The sequence below is a fragment of the Rattus norvegicus genome, chromosome 12 (assembly GCF_021556685.1).
Source record: "Rattus norvegicus strain SHRSP/BbbUtx chromosome 12, alternate assembly SHRSP_T2T, whole genome shotgun sequence".
Classification (NCBI taxonomy): domain Eukaryota; kingdom Metazoa; phylum Chordata; class Mammalia; order Rodentia; family Muridae; genus Rattus; species Rattus norvegicus.
This window is the reverse complement of record NC_141545.1, coordinates 7623757-7636288: the sequence shown is the minus strand read 5'-3', so window position 1 is coordinate 7636288 and position 12532 is coordinate 7623757. Positions and strand designations below refer to the sequence as shown.

Sequence of the window (12532 nt, the reverse complement as noted above, 5' to 3'; positions counted from 1 at the left end):
GTTAAAATCTGTACTAAAAGGTTATGATTCATGGAATCTGTTTGATGTGGAAGTAGAATCATGGTTAGAGCTGATGTTGGCCATTAAGTCCTGCTGTGGTTTAGTCCCTGGAAGCTCTGGTTGGTTGGTGTTGTTGTTCATATGGGGTCTCAAGTCCCTTCAAGCTCTTTTAGTCCTTTCTCTGATTTCTTCAACTGGGGTCCTGCGCTCAGTTCACTGGTTTGTTGCTCGCATTCACCTATGTATCTGACGTATTCTGGCTGTGTCAATGAATAGTTTTATATTCCTTAAAAAAATGTCAGAAGAGCCTACAGCCATACCACCCGGAACGCGCCCGATCTCGTCTGATCTCGGAAGCTAAGCAGGGTCGGGCATGCTTAGTACGTGGATGGGAGACCACCTGGGATACCGGGTGCTGTAGGCTTTTGGGGGTTGGGGATTTAACTCAGTGGTAGAGCTCTTGCCAGGCAATCAAAATCAGGAGCTCAGGAGCTCAGGAGCTCAGGAGCTCAGGAGCTCAGGAGCTCAGGAGCTCAGGAGCTCAGGAGCTCAGGAGCTCAGGAGCTCAGGAGCTCAGGAGCTCAGGAGCTCAGGAGCTCAGGAGCTCAGGAGCTCAGGAGCTCAGGAGCTCAGGAGCTCAGGAGCTCAGGAGCTCAGGAGGAGATTTCAGGACAGCAGGGATACACAGTGAGACCATGTGCGTAACAAACCAACAGAAACCAAAACAACAAAGCAACCTTAAAAAACCCATCCCAAAACAAACCAAACCACACCAACAAACAGAAATAGACTTTACAACTTTTTTAAAAAAGATGTATTTCTTATATATAAGTACACTGTAGCTGTCTTCAGACACACCAGAAGAGGGCATCAGATCTCACTACAGATGGCTGTGAGACACCATGTCGTTGCTGGGATTTGAACTCAGAACCTCTGGAAGAGCAGTCAGTGCTCTTAACCACTAAGCCATCCTTCCAGCCCGACTTCACAACTTTTATTTTGCCTTTTTTTTTCCTTCCCCAGAGCTAAGGATCGAACCCAGGGCCTTGTGCTTGCTAGGCATGTGCCCTACGACTGAGTTAAATCCCCAACCCTAAAAATAGACTTTAAAAATGTCAGAGGAACCCCTCCTCTAGGATGTGCCTGAGCTGAATCACATAGGCGGGAGACTCTGCAGAATCCGCGGCCCTGAGCATCTGAGCGCGCTTCAAGTCTCCGATTAAATTTTAAAAATGGCCTCCAATAAAACTACATTGCAAAAATTGGGAAAAAAAAAAAACAGAATGGAAAGAGTAAAAGAGTTGAAGATGCTGAGCCTGAAGAATTTGTGGTAGAAAAAGTACTGAACCATTGTGTAGTGAACTATTTCGTGAAGTGGAAGGGGTTTACAGATGCCGATAATACTTGGGTACCAGGAGAAAATTTAGATTGTTCAGAATTAATTGAAGCACTTCTTCATTCTCGAAAAGCTGGTAAAGAAAACGATTGTCCAAAAAGGAAATCTTTATCTGATAGTGAATCCGATGAGAGCAAATCGAAGAAGAGAGATGCTGCTGACAAGCAAAGGAGGCGAATATGAAGTGGCCTCAGATTGTCATCGCCTTCTATGAGGAGTGGCTGATTTGGCATTCTTGTACCGAAATGAAGTACAATAATTGTTTGCATATATAAATACACAATATTATATATATGTATATAAAAATATATATATATATATATATGAATGATCTGGATCTTGGGTTTTGAATTACTAGTGTGGATCAAAGAGCATCCTGATGAAAATCAAGTCTGATATGCTAGTTTTGAAAGCATTGGCAGTAGTTGGGAGATTTTTGGTTTTCGTTCTGCGTCAAAAGGCACTGACTCCTTTGAGCGAGTGAGAGCTCTCTGTAGTTGCTTCCTGTAACAGTAGAGTACTTGACACCATGTTGTATTTCCTCGGCTTGAAGAACAGCTTTTCTTAAACACTGGGGAGATTTTACAGTCATGACTCAAGTCAGAACTTATTTTTAACTGGGACACAGAAGGACCATTCTGGTTTGTGTGTGTGTGTGTGTGTGTGTGTGTGTGTGTGTGCGCGCGCGTTTGTTTGTATGCAGTGTATGCATAAAACACTTACATAACCTGTCTGTTTTAGCTTGCTTTTAATACTCAAAAGAGCTGAACGTGAAAACACAGGTTGATGAGAGGCCATCAGCCTGACCATTTTCCTGATACCATAACCTTTCGGATTAAGCAGAGTCTGTAATGTATTGGATAGTTTAAAAGCAAGCCCATCAGAATTGATGTATTATCAAATAAATACAGTAGTTTATTTTCATACCAACTCCACCTTCAGAAAACGGAATTAAACGAAGTAGTAGCTTGATTTAACAACAAGACTTGGCCTAGTGTGGTGGTGTGCACCTTTAATGCCAGAACTCTAGAGGCAGGTGGAGCTGTGATTTAAGAGGCCAGCTGATCTACAGAGGCAGGTCCGAGTCAGCTGTTCTGTGTAAAGGTTCCTCTGGTTGAAACATTCCTTTGTAGGAAGTTAAAATCTGTACTAAAAGGTTATGATTCATGGAATCTGTTTGATGTGGAAGTAGAATCATGGTTAGAGCTGATGTTGGCCATTAAGTCCTGCTGTGGTTTAGTCCCTGGAAGCTCTGGTTGGTTGGTGTTGTTGTTCATATGGGGTCTCAAGTCCCTTCAAGCTCTTTTAGTCCTTTCTCTGATTTCTTCAACTGGGGTCCTGCGCTCAGTTCACTGGTTTGTTGCTCGCATTCACCTATGTATCTGCCGTATTCTGGCTGTGTCAATGAATAGTTTTATATTCCTTAAAAAAATATCAGAAGAGCCTACAGCCATACCACCCGGAACGCGCCCGATCTCGTCTGATCTCGGAAGCTAAGCAGGGTCGGGCATGCTTAGTACGTGGATGGGAGACCACCTGGGATACCGGGTGCTGTAGGCTTTTGGGGGTTGGGGATTTAACTCAGTGGTAGAGCTCTTGCCAGGCAATCAAAATCAGGAGCTCAGGAGCTCAGGAGCTCAGGAGCTCAGGAGCTCAGGAGCTCAGGAGCTCAGGAGCTCAGGAGCTCAGGAGCTCAGGAGCTCAGGAGCTCAGGAGCTCAGGAGCTCAGGAGCTCAGGAGCTCAGGAGCTCAGGAGCTCAGGAGCTCAGGAGGAGATTTCAGGACAGCAGGGATACACAGTGAGACCATGTGCGTAACAAACCAACAGAAACCAAAACAACAAAGCAACCTTAAAAAACCCATCCCAAAACAAACCAAACCACACCAACAAACAGAAATAGACTTTACAACTTTTTTAAAAAAGATGTATTTCTTATATATAAGTACACTGTAGCTGTCTTCAGACACACCAGAAGAGGGCATCAGATCTCACTACAGATGGCTGTGAGACACCATGTCGTTGCTGGGATTTGAACTCAGAACCTCTGGAAGAGCAGTCAGTGCTCTTAACCACTAAGCCATCCTTCCAGCCCGACTTCACAACTTTTATTTTGCCTTTTTTTTTCCTTCCCCAGAGCTAAGGATCGAAACCAGGGCCTTGTGCTTGCTAGGCATGTGCCCTACGACTGAGTTAAATCCCCAACCCTAAAAATAGACTTTAAAAATGTCAGAGGAACCCCTCCTCTAGGATGTGCCTGAGCTGAATCACATAGGCGGGAGACTCTGCAGAATCCGCGGCCCTGAGCATCTGAGCGCGCTTCAAGTCTCCGATTAAATTTTAAAAATGGCCTCCAATAAAACTACATTGCAAAAATTGGGAAAAAAAAAAACAGAATGGAAAGAGTAAAAGAGTTGAAGATGCTGAGCCTGAAGAATTTGTGGTAGAAAAAGTACTGAACCATTGTGTAGTGAACTATTTCGTGAAGTGGAAGGGGTTTACAGATGCCGATAATACTTGGGTACCAGGAGAAAATTTAGATTGTCCAGAATTAATTGAAGCACTTCTTCATTCTCGAAAAGCTGGTAAAGAAAACGATTGTCCAAAAAGGAAATCTTTATCTGATAGTGAATCCGATGAGAGCAAATCGAAGAAGAGAGATGCTGCTGACAAGCAAAGGAGGCGAATATGAAGTGGCCTCAGATTGTCATCGCCTTCTATGAGGAGTGGCTGATTTGGCATTCTTGTACCGAAATGAAGTACAATAATTGTTTGCATATATAAATACACAATATTATATATATGTATATAAAAATATATATATATATGAATGATCTGGATCTTGGGTTTTGAATTACTAGTGTGGATCAAAGAGCATCCTGATGAAAATCAAGTCTGATATGCTAGTTTTGAAAGCATTGGCAGTAGTTGGGAGATTTTTGGTTTTCGTTCTGCGTCAAAAGGCACTGACTCCTTTGAGCGAGTGAGAGCTCTCTGTAGTTGCTTCCTGTAACAGTAGAGTACTTGACACCATGTTGTATTTCCTCGGCTTGAAGAACAGCTTTTCTTAAACACTGGGGAGATTTTACAGTCATGACTCAAGTCAGAACTTATTTTTAACTGGGACACAGAAGGACCATTCTGGTTTGTGTGTGTGTGTGTGTGTGTGTGTGTGCGCGTTTGTTTGTATGCAGTGTATGCATAAAACACTTACATAACCTGTCTGTTTTAGCTTGCTTTTAATACTCAAAAGAGCTGAACGTGAAAACACAGGTTGATGAGAGGCCATCAGCCTGACCATTTTCCTGATACCATAACCTTTCGGATTAAGCAGAGTCTGTAATGTATTGGATAGTTTAAAAGCAAGCCCATCAGAATTGATGTATTATCAAATAAATACAGTAGTTTATTTTCATACCAACTCCACCTTCAGAAAACGGAATTAAACGAAGTAGTAGCTTGATTTAACAACAAGACTTGGCCTAGTGTGGTGGTGTGCACCTTTAATGCCAGAACTCTAGAGGCAGGTGGAGCTGTGATTTAAGAGGCCAGCTGATCTACAGAGGCAGGTCCGAGTCAGCTGTTCTGTGTAAAGGTTCCTCTGGTTGAAACATTCCTTTGTAGGAAGTTAAAATCTGTACTAAAAGGTTATGATTCATGGAATCTGTTTGATGTGGAAGAGGAATCATGGTTAGAGCTGATGTTGGCCATTAAGTCCTGCTGTGGTTTAGTCCCTGGAAGCTCTGGTTGGTTGGTGGTGTGTTCATATGGGGTCTCAAGTCCCTTCAAGCTCTTTTAGTCCTTTCTCTGATTTCTTCAACTGGGGTCCTGCGCTCAGTTCACTGGTTTGTTGCTCGCATTCACCTATGTATCTGCCGTATTCTGGCTGTGTCAATGAATAGTTTTATATTCCTTAAAAAAATGTCAGAAGAGCCTACAGCCATACCACCCGGAACGCGCCCGATCTCGTCTGATCTCGGAAGCTAAGCAGGGTCGGGCATGCTTAGTACGTGGATGGGAGACCACCTGGGATACCGGGTGCTGTAGGCTTTTGGGGGTTGGGGATTTAACTCAGTGGTAGAGCTCTTGCCAGGCAATCAAAATCAGGAGCTCAGGAGCTCAGGAGCTCAGGAGCTCAGGAGCTCAGGAGCTCAGGAGCTCAGGAGCTCAGGAGCTCAGGAGCTCAGGAGCTCAGGAGCTCAGGAGCTCAGGAGCTCAGGAGCTCAGGAGCTCAGGAGCTCAGGAGCTCAGGAGCTCAGGAGCTCAGGAGCTCAGGAGGAGATTTCAGGACAGCAGGGATACACAGTGAGACCATGTGCGTAACAAACCAACAGAAACCAAAACAACAAAGCAACCTTAAAAAACCCATCCCAAAACAAACCAAACCACACCAACAAACAGAAATAGACTTTACAACTTTTTTAAAAAAGATGTATTTCTTATATATAAGTACACTGTAGCTGTCTTCAGACACACCAGAAGAGGGCATCAGATCTCACTACAGATGGCTGTGAGACACCATGTCGTTGCTGGGATTTGAACTCAGAACCTCTGGAAGAGCAGTCAGTGCTCTTAACCACTAAGCCATCCTTCCAGCCCGACTTCACAACTTTTATTTTGCCTTTTTTTTTCCTTCCCCAGAGCTAAGGATCGAACCCAGGGCCTTGTGCTTGCTAGGCATGTGCCCTACGACTGAGTTAAATCCCCAACCCTAAAAATAGACTTTAAAAATGTCAGAGGAACCCCTCCTCTAGGATGTGCCTGAGCTGAATCACATAGGCGGGAGACTCTGCAGAATCCGCGGCCCTGAGCATCTGAGCGCGCTTCAAGTCTCCGATTAAATTTTAAAAATGGCCTCCAATAAAACTACATTGCAAAAATTGGGAAAAAAAAAACAGAATGGAAAGAGTAAAAGAGTTGAAGATGCTGAGCCTGAAGAATTTGTGGTAGAAAAAGTACTGAACCATTGTGTAGTGAACTATTTCGTGAAGTGGAAGGGGTTTACAGATGCCGATAATACTTGGGTACCAGGAGAAAATTTAGATTGTCCAGAATTAATTGAAGCACTTCTTCATTCTCGAAAAGCTGGTAAAGAAAACGATTGTCCAAAAAGGAAATCTTTATCTGATAGTGAATCCGATGAGAGCAAATCGAAGAAGAGAGATGCTGCTGACAAGCAAAGGAGGCGAATATGAAGTGGCCTCAGATTGTCATCGCCTTCTATGAGGAGTGGCTGATTTGGCATTCTTGTACCGAAATGAAGTACAATAATTGTTTGCATATATAAATACACAATATTATATATATATGTATATAAAAATATATATATATATGAATGATCTGGATCTTGGGTTTTGAATTACTAGTGTGGATCAAAGAGCATCCTGATGAAAATCAAGTCTGATATGCTAGTTTTGAAAGCATTGGCAGTAGTTGGGAGATTTTTGGTTTTCGTTCTGCGTCAAAAGGCACTGACTCCTTTGAGCGAGTGAGAGCTCTCTGTAGTTGCTTCCTGTAACAGTAGAGTACTTGACACCATGTTGTATTTCCTCGGCTTGAAGAACAGCTTTTCTTAAACACTGGGGAGATTTTACAGTCATGACTCAAGTCAGAACTTATTTTTAACTGGGACACAGAAGGACCATTCTGGTTTGTGTGTGTGTGTGTGTGTGTGTGTGTGTGTGCGCGCGCGCACGCGTTTGTTTGTATGCAGTGTATGCATAAAACACTTACATAACCTGTCTGTTTTAGCTTGCTTTTAATACTCAAAAGAGCTGAACGTGAAAACACAGGTTGATGAGAGGCCATCAGCCTGACCATTTTCCTGATACCATAACCTTTCGGATTAAGCAGAGTCTGTAATGTATTGGATAGTTTAAAAGCAAGCCCATCAGAATTGATGTATTATCAAATAAATACAGTAGTTTATTTTCATACCAACTCCACCTTCAGAAAACGGAATTAAACGAAGTAGTAGCTTGATTTAACAACAAGACTTGGCCTAGTGTGGTGGTGTGCACCTTTAATGCCAGAACTCTAGAGGCAGGTGGAGCTGTGATTTAAGAGGCCAGCTGATCTACAGAGGCAGGTCCGAGTCAGCTGTTCTGTGTAAAGGTTCCTCTGGTTGAAACATTCCTTTGTAGGAAGTTAAAATCTGTACTAAAAGGTTATGATTCATGGAATCTGTTTGATGTGGAAGTAGAATCATGGTTAGAGCTGATGTTGGCCATTAAGTCCTGCTGTGGTTTAGTCCCTGGAAGCTCTGGTTGGTTGGTGTTGTTGTTCATATGGGGTCTCAAGTCCCTTCAAGCTCTTTTAGTCCTTTCTCTGATTTCTTCAACTGGGGTCCTGCGCTCAGTTCACTGGTTTGTTGCTCGCATTCACCTATGTATCTGACGTATTCTGGCTGTGTCAATGAATAGTTTTATATTCCTTAAAAAAATGTCAGAAGAGCCTACAGCCATACCACCCGGAACGCGCCCGATCTCGTCTGATCTCGGAAGCTAAGCAGGGTCGGGCATGCTTAGTACGTGGATGGGAGACCACCTGGGATACCGGGTGCTGTAGGCTTTTGGGGGTTGGGGATTTAACTCAGTGGTAGAGCTCTTGCCAGGCAATCAAAATCAGGAGCTCAGGAGCTCAGGAGCTCAGGAGCTCAGGAGCTCAGGAGCTCAGGAGCTCAGGAGCTCAGGAGCTCAGGAGCTCAGGAGGAGATTTCAGGACAGCAGGGATACACAGTGAGACCATGTGCGTAACAAACCAACAGAAACCAAAACAACAAAGCAACCTTAAAAAACCCATCCCAAAACAAACCAAACCACACCAACAAACAGAAATAGACTTTACAACTTTTTTAAAAAAGATGTATTTCTTATATATAAGTACACTGTAGCTGTCTTCAGACATACCAGAAGAGGGCATCAGATCTCACTACAGATGGCTGTGAGACACCATGTCGTTGCTGGGATTTGAACTCAGAACCTCTGGAAGAGCAGTCAGTGCTCTTAACCACTAAGCCATCCTTCCAGCCCGACTTCACAACTTTTATTTTGCCTTTTTTTTTCCTTCCCCAGAGCTAAGGATCGAACCCAGGGCCTTGTGCTTGCTAGGCATGTGCCCTACGACTGAGTTAAATCCCCAACCCTAAAAATAGACTTTAAAAATGTCAGAGGAACCCCTCCTCTAGGATGTGCCTGAGCTGAATCACATAGGCGGGAGACTCTGCAGAATCCGCGGCCCTGAGCATCTGAGCGCGCTTCAAGTCTCCGATTAAATTTTAAAAATGGCCTCCAATAAAACTACATTGCAAAAATTGGGAAAAAAAAAAAACAGAATGGAAAGAGTAAAAGAGTTGAAGATGCTGAGCCTGAAGAATTTGTGGTAGAAAAAGTACTGAACCATTGTGTAGTGAACTATTTCGTGAAGTGGAAGGGGTTTACAGATGCCGATAATACTTGGGTACCAGGAGAAAATTTAGATTGTTCAGAATTAATTGAAGCACTTCTTCATTCTCGAAAAGCTGGTAAAGAAAACGATTGTCCAAAAAGGAAATCTTTATCTGATAGTGAATCCGATGAGAGCAAATCGAAGAAGAGAGATGCTGCTGACAAGCAAAGGAGGCGAATATGAAGTGGCCTCAGATTGTCATCGCCTTCTATGAGGAGTGGCTGATTTGGCATTCTTGTACCGAAATGAAGTACAATAATTGTTTGCATATATAAATACACAATATTATATATATATGTATATAAAAATATATATATATATATGAATGATCTGGATCTTGGGTTTTGAATTACTAGTGTGGATCAAAGAGCATCCTGATGAAAATCAAGTCTGATATGCTAGTTTTGAAAGCATTGGCAGTAGTTGGGAGATTTTTGGTTTTCGTTCTGCGTCAAAAGGCACTGACTCCTTTGAGCGAGTGAGAGCTCTCTGTAGTTGCTTCCTGTAACAGTAGAGTACTTGACACCATGTTGTATTTCCTCGGCTTGAAGAACAGCTTTTCTTAAACACTGGGGAGATTTTACAGTCATGACTCAAGTCAGAACTTATTTTTAACTGGGACACAGAAGGACCATTCTGGTTTGTGTGTGTGTGTGTGTGTGTGTGTGTGTGTGTGTGCGCGCGCGTTTGTTTGTATGCAGTGTATGCATAAAACACTTACATAACCTGTCTGTTTTAGCTTGCTTTTAATACTCAAAAGAGCTGAACGTGAAAACACAGGTTGATGAGATGCCATCAGCCTGACCATTTTCCTGATACCATAACCTTTCGGATTAAGCAGAGTCTGTAATGTATTGGATAGTTTAAAAGCAAGCCCATCAGAATTGATGTATTATCAAATAAATACAGTAGTTTATTTTCATACCAACTCCACCTTCAGAAAACGGAATTAAACGAAGTAGTAGCTTGATTTAACAACAAGACTTGGCCTAGTGTGGTGGTGTGCACCTTTAATGCCAGAACTCTAGAGGCAGGTGGAGCTGTGATTTAAGAGGCCAGCTGATCTACAGAGGCAGGTCCGAGTCAGCTGTTCTGTGTAAAGGTTCCTCTGGTTGAAACATTCCTTTGTAGGAAGTTAAAATCTGTACTAAAAGGTTATGATTCATGGAATCTGTTTGATGTGGAAGTAGAATCATGGTTAGAGCTGATGTTGGCCATTAAGTCCTGCTGTGGTTTAGTCCCTGGAAGCTCTGGTTGGTTGGTGTTGTTGTTCATATGGGGTCTCAAGTCCCTTCCAGCTCTTTTAGTCCTTTCTCTGATTTCTTCAACTGGGGTCCTGCGCTCAGTTCACTGGTTTGTTGCTCGCATTCACCTATGTATCTGACGTATTCTGGCTGTGTCAATGAATAGTTTTATATTCCTTAAAAAAATGTCAGAAGAGCCTACAGCCATACCACCCGGAACGCGCCCGATCTCGTCTGATCTCGGAAGCTAAGCAGGGTCGGGCATGCTTAGTACGTGGATGGGAGACCACCTGGGATACCGGGTGCTGTAGGCTTTTGGGGGTTGGGGATTTAACTCAGTGGTAGAGCTCTTGCCAGGCAATCAAAATCAGGAGCTCAGGAGCTCAGGAGCTCAGGAGCTCAGGAGCTCAGGAGCTCAGGAGCTCAGGAGCTCAGGAGCTCAGGAGCTCAGGAGCTCAGGAGCTCAGGAGCTCAGGAGCTCAGGAGCTCAGGAGCTCAGGAGCTCAGGAGCTCAGGAGGAGATTTCAGGACAGCAGGGATACACAGTGAGACCATGTGCGTAACAAACCAACAGAAACCAAAACAACAAAGCAACCTTAAAAAACCCATCCCAAAACAAACCAAACCACACCAACAAACAGAAATAGACTTTACAACTTTTTTAAAAAAGATGTATTTCTTATATATAAGTACACTGTAGCTGTCTTCAGACACACCAGAAGAGGGCATCAGATCTCACTACAGATGGCTGTGAGACACCATGTCGTTGCTGGGATTTGAACTCAGAACCTCTGGAAGAGCAGTCAGTGCTCTTAACCACTAAGCCATCCTTCCAGCCCGACTTCACAACTTTTATTTTGCCTTTTTTTTTCCTTCCCCAGAGCTAAGGATCGAACCCAGGGCCTTGTGCTTGCTAGGCATGTGCCCTACGACTGAGTTAAATCCCCAACCCTAAAAATAGACTTTAAAAATGTCAGAGGAACCCCTCCTCTAGGATGTGCCTGAGCTGAATCACATAGGCGGGAGACTCTGCAGAATCCGCGGCCCTGAGCATCTGAGCGCGCTTCAAGTCTCCGATTAAATTTTAAAAATGGCCTCCAATAAAACTACATTGCAAAAATTGGGAAAAAAAAAACAGAATGGAAAGAGTAAAAGAGTTGAAGATGCTGAGCCTGAAGAATTTGTGGTAGAAAAAGTACTGAACCATTGTGTAGTGAACTATTTCGTGAAGTGGAAGGGGTTTACAGATGCCGATAATACTTGGGTACCAGGAGAAAATTTAGATTGTCCAGAATTAATTGAAGCACTTCTTCATTCTCGAAAAGCTGGTAAAGAAAACGATTGTCCAAAAAGGAAATCTTTATCTGATAGTGAATCCGATGAGAGCAAATCGAAGAAGAGAGATGCTGCTGACAAGCAAAGGAGGCGAATATGAAGTGGCCTCAGATTGTCATCGCCTTCTATGAGGAGTGGCTGATTTGGCATTCTTGTACCGAAATGAAGTACAATAATTGTTTGCATATATAAATACACAATATTATATATATATGTATATAAAAATATATATATATATGAATGATCTGGATCTTGGGTTTTGAATTACTAGTGTGGATCAAAGAGCATCCTGATGAAAATCAAGTCTGATATGCTAGTTTTGAAAGCATTGGCAGTAGTTGGGAGATTTTTGGTTTTCGTTCTGCGTCAAAAGGCACTGACTCCTTTGAGCGAGTGAGAGCTCTCTGTAGTTGCTTCCTGTAACAGTAGAGTACTTGACACCATGTTGTATTTCCTCGGCTTGAAGAACAGCTTTTCTTAAACACTGGGGAGATTTTACAGTCATGACTCAAGTCAGAACTTATTTTTAACTGGGACACAGAAGGACCATTCTGGTTTGTGTGTGTGTGTGTGTGTGTGTGTGTGTGCGCGCGCGCACGCGTTTGTTTGTATGCAGTGTATGCATAAAACACTTACATAACCTGTCTGTTTTAGCTTGCTTTTAATACTCAAAAGAGCTGAACGTGAAAACACAGGTTGATGAGAGGCCATCAGCCTGACCATTTTCCTGATACCATAACCTTTCGGATTAAGCAGAGTCTGTAATGTATTGGATAGTTTAAAAGCAAGCCCATCAGAATTGATGTATTATCAAATAAATACAGTAGTTTATTTTCATACCAACTCCACCTTCAGAAAACGGAATTAAACGAAGTAGTAGCTTGATTTAACAACAAGACTTGGCCTAGTGTGGTGGTGTGCACCTTTAATGCCAGAACTCTAGAGGCAGGTGGAGCTGTGATTTAAGAGGCCAGCTGATCTACAGAGGCAGGTCCGAGTCAGCTGTTCTGTGTAAAGGTTCCTCTGGTTGAAACATTCCTTTGTAGGAAGTTAAAATCTGTACTAAAAGGTTATGATTCATGGAATCTGTTTGATGTGGAAGTAGAATCATGG

At 42.9% G+C, this 12532-nt stretch overlaps 5 pseudogenes; all 5 read left to right on the top strand.

The window, feature by feature from the left end:
- The first annotated feature begins 306 nt into the window (after window positions 1–306).
- Window positions 307–424, top strand: LOC148002067 (5S ribosomal RNA; annotated as a pseudogene).
- Window positions 425–2838: 2414 nt separating this feature from the next.
- Window positions 2839–2956, top strand: LOC148002066 (5S ribosomal RNA; annotated as a pseudogene).
- A 2370-nt stretch (window positions 2957–5326) lies between these two features.
- LOC148002065 (5S ribosomal RNA) lies at window positions 5327–5444 on the top strand (annotated as a pseudogene).
- Window positions 5445–7846: 2402 nt separating this feature from the next.
- On the top strand, window positions 7847–7964 carry LOC148002064 (5S ribosomal RNA; annotated as a pseudogene).
- A 2316-nt stretch (window positions 7965–10280) lies between these two features.
- Window positions 10281–10398, top strand: LOC148002063 (5S ribosomal RNA; annotated as a pseudogene).
- Window positions 10399–12532: the final 2134 nt, after the last annotated feature.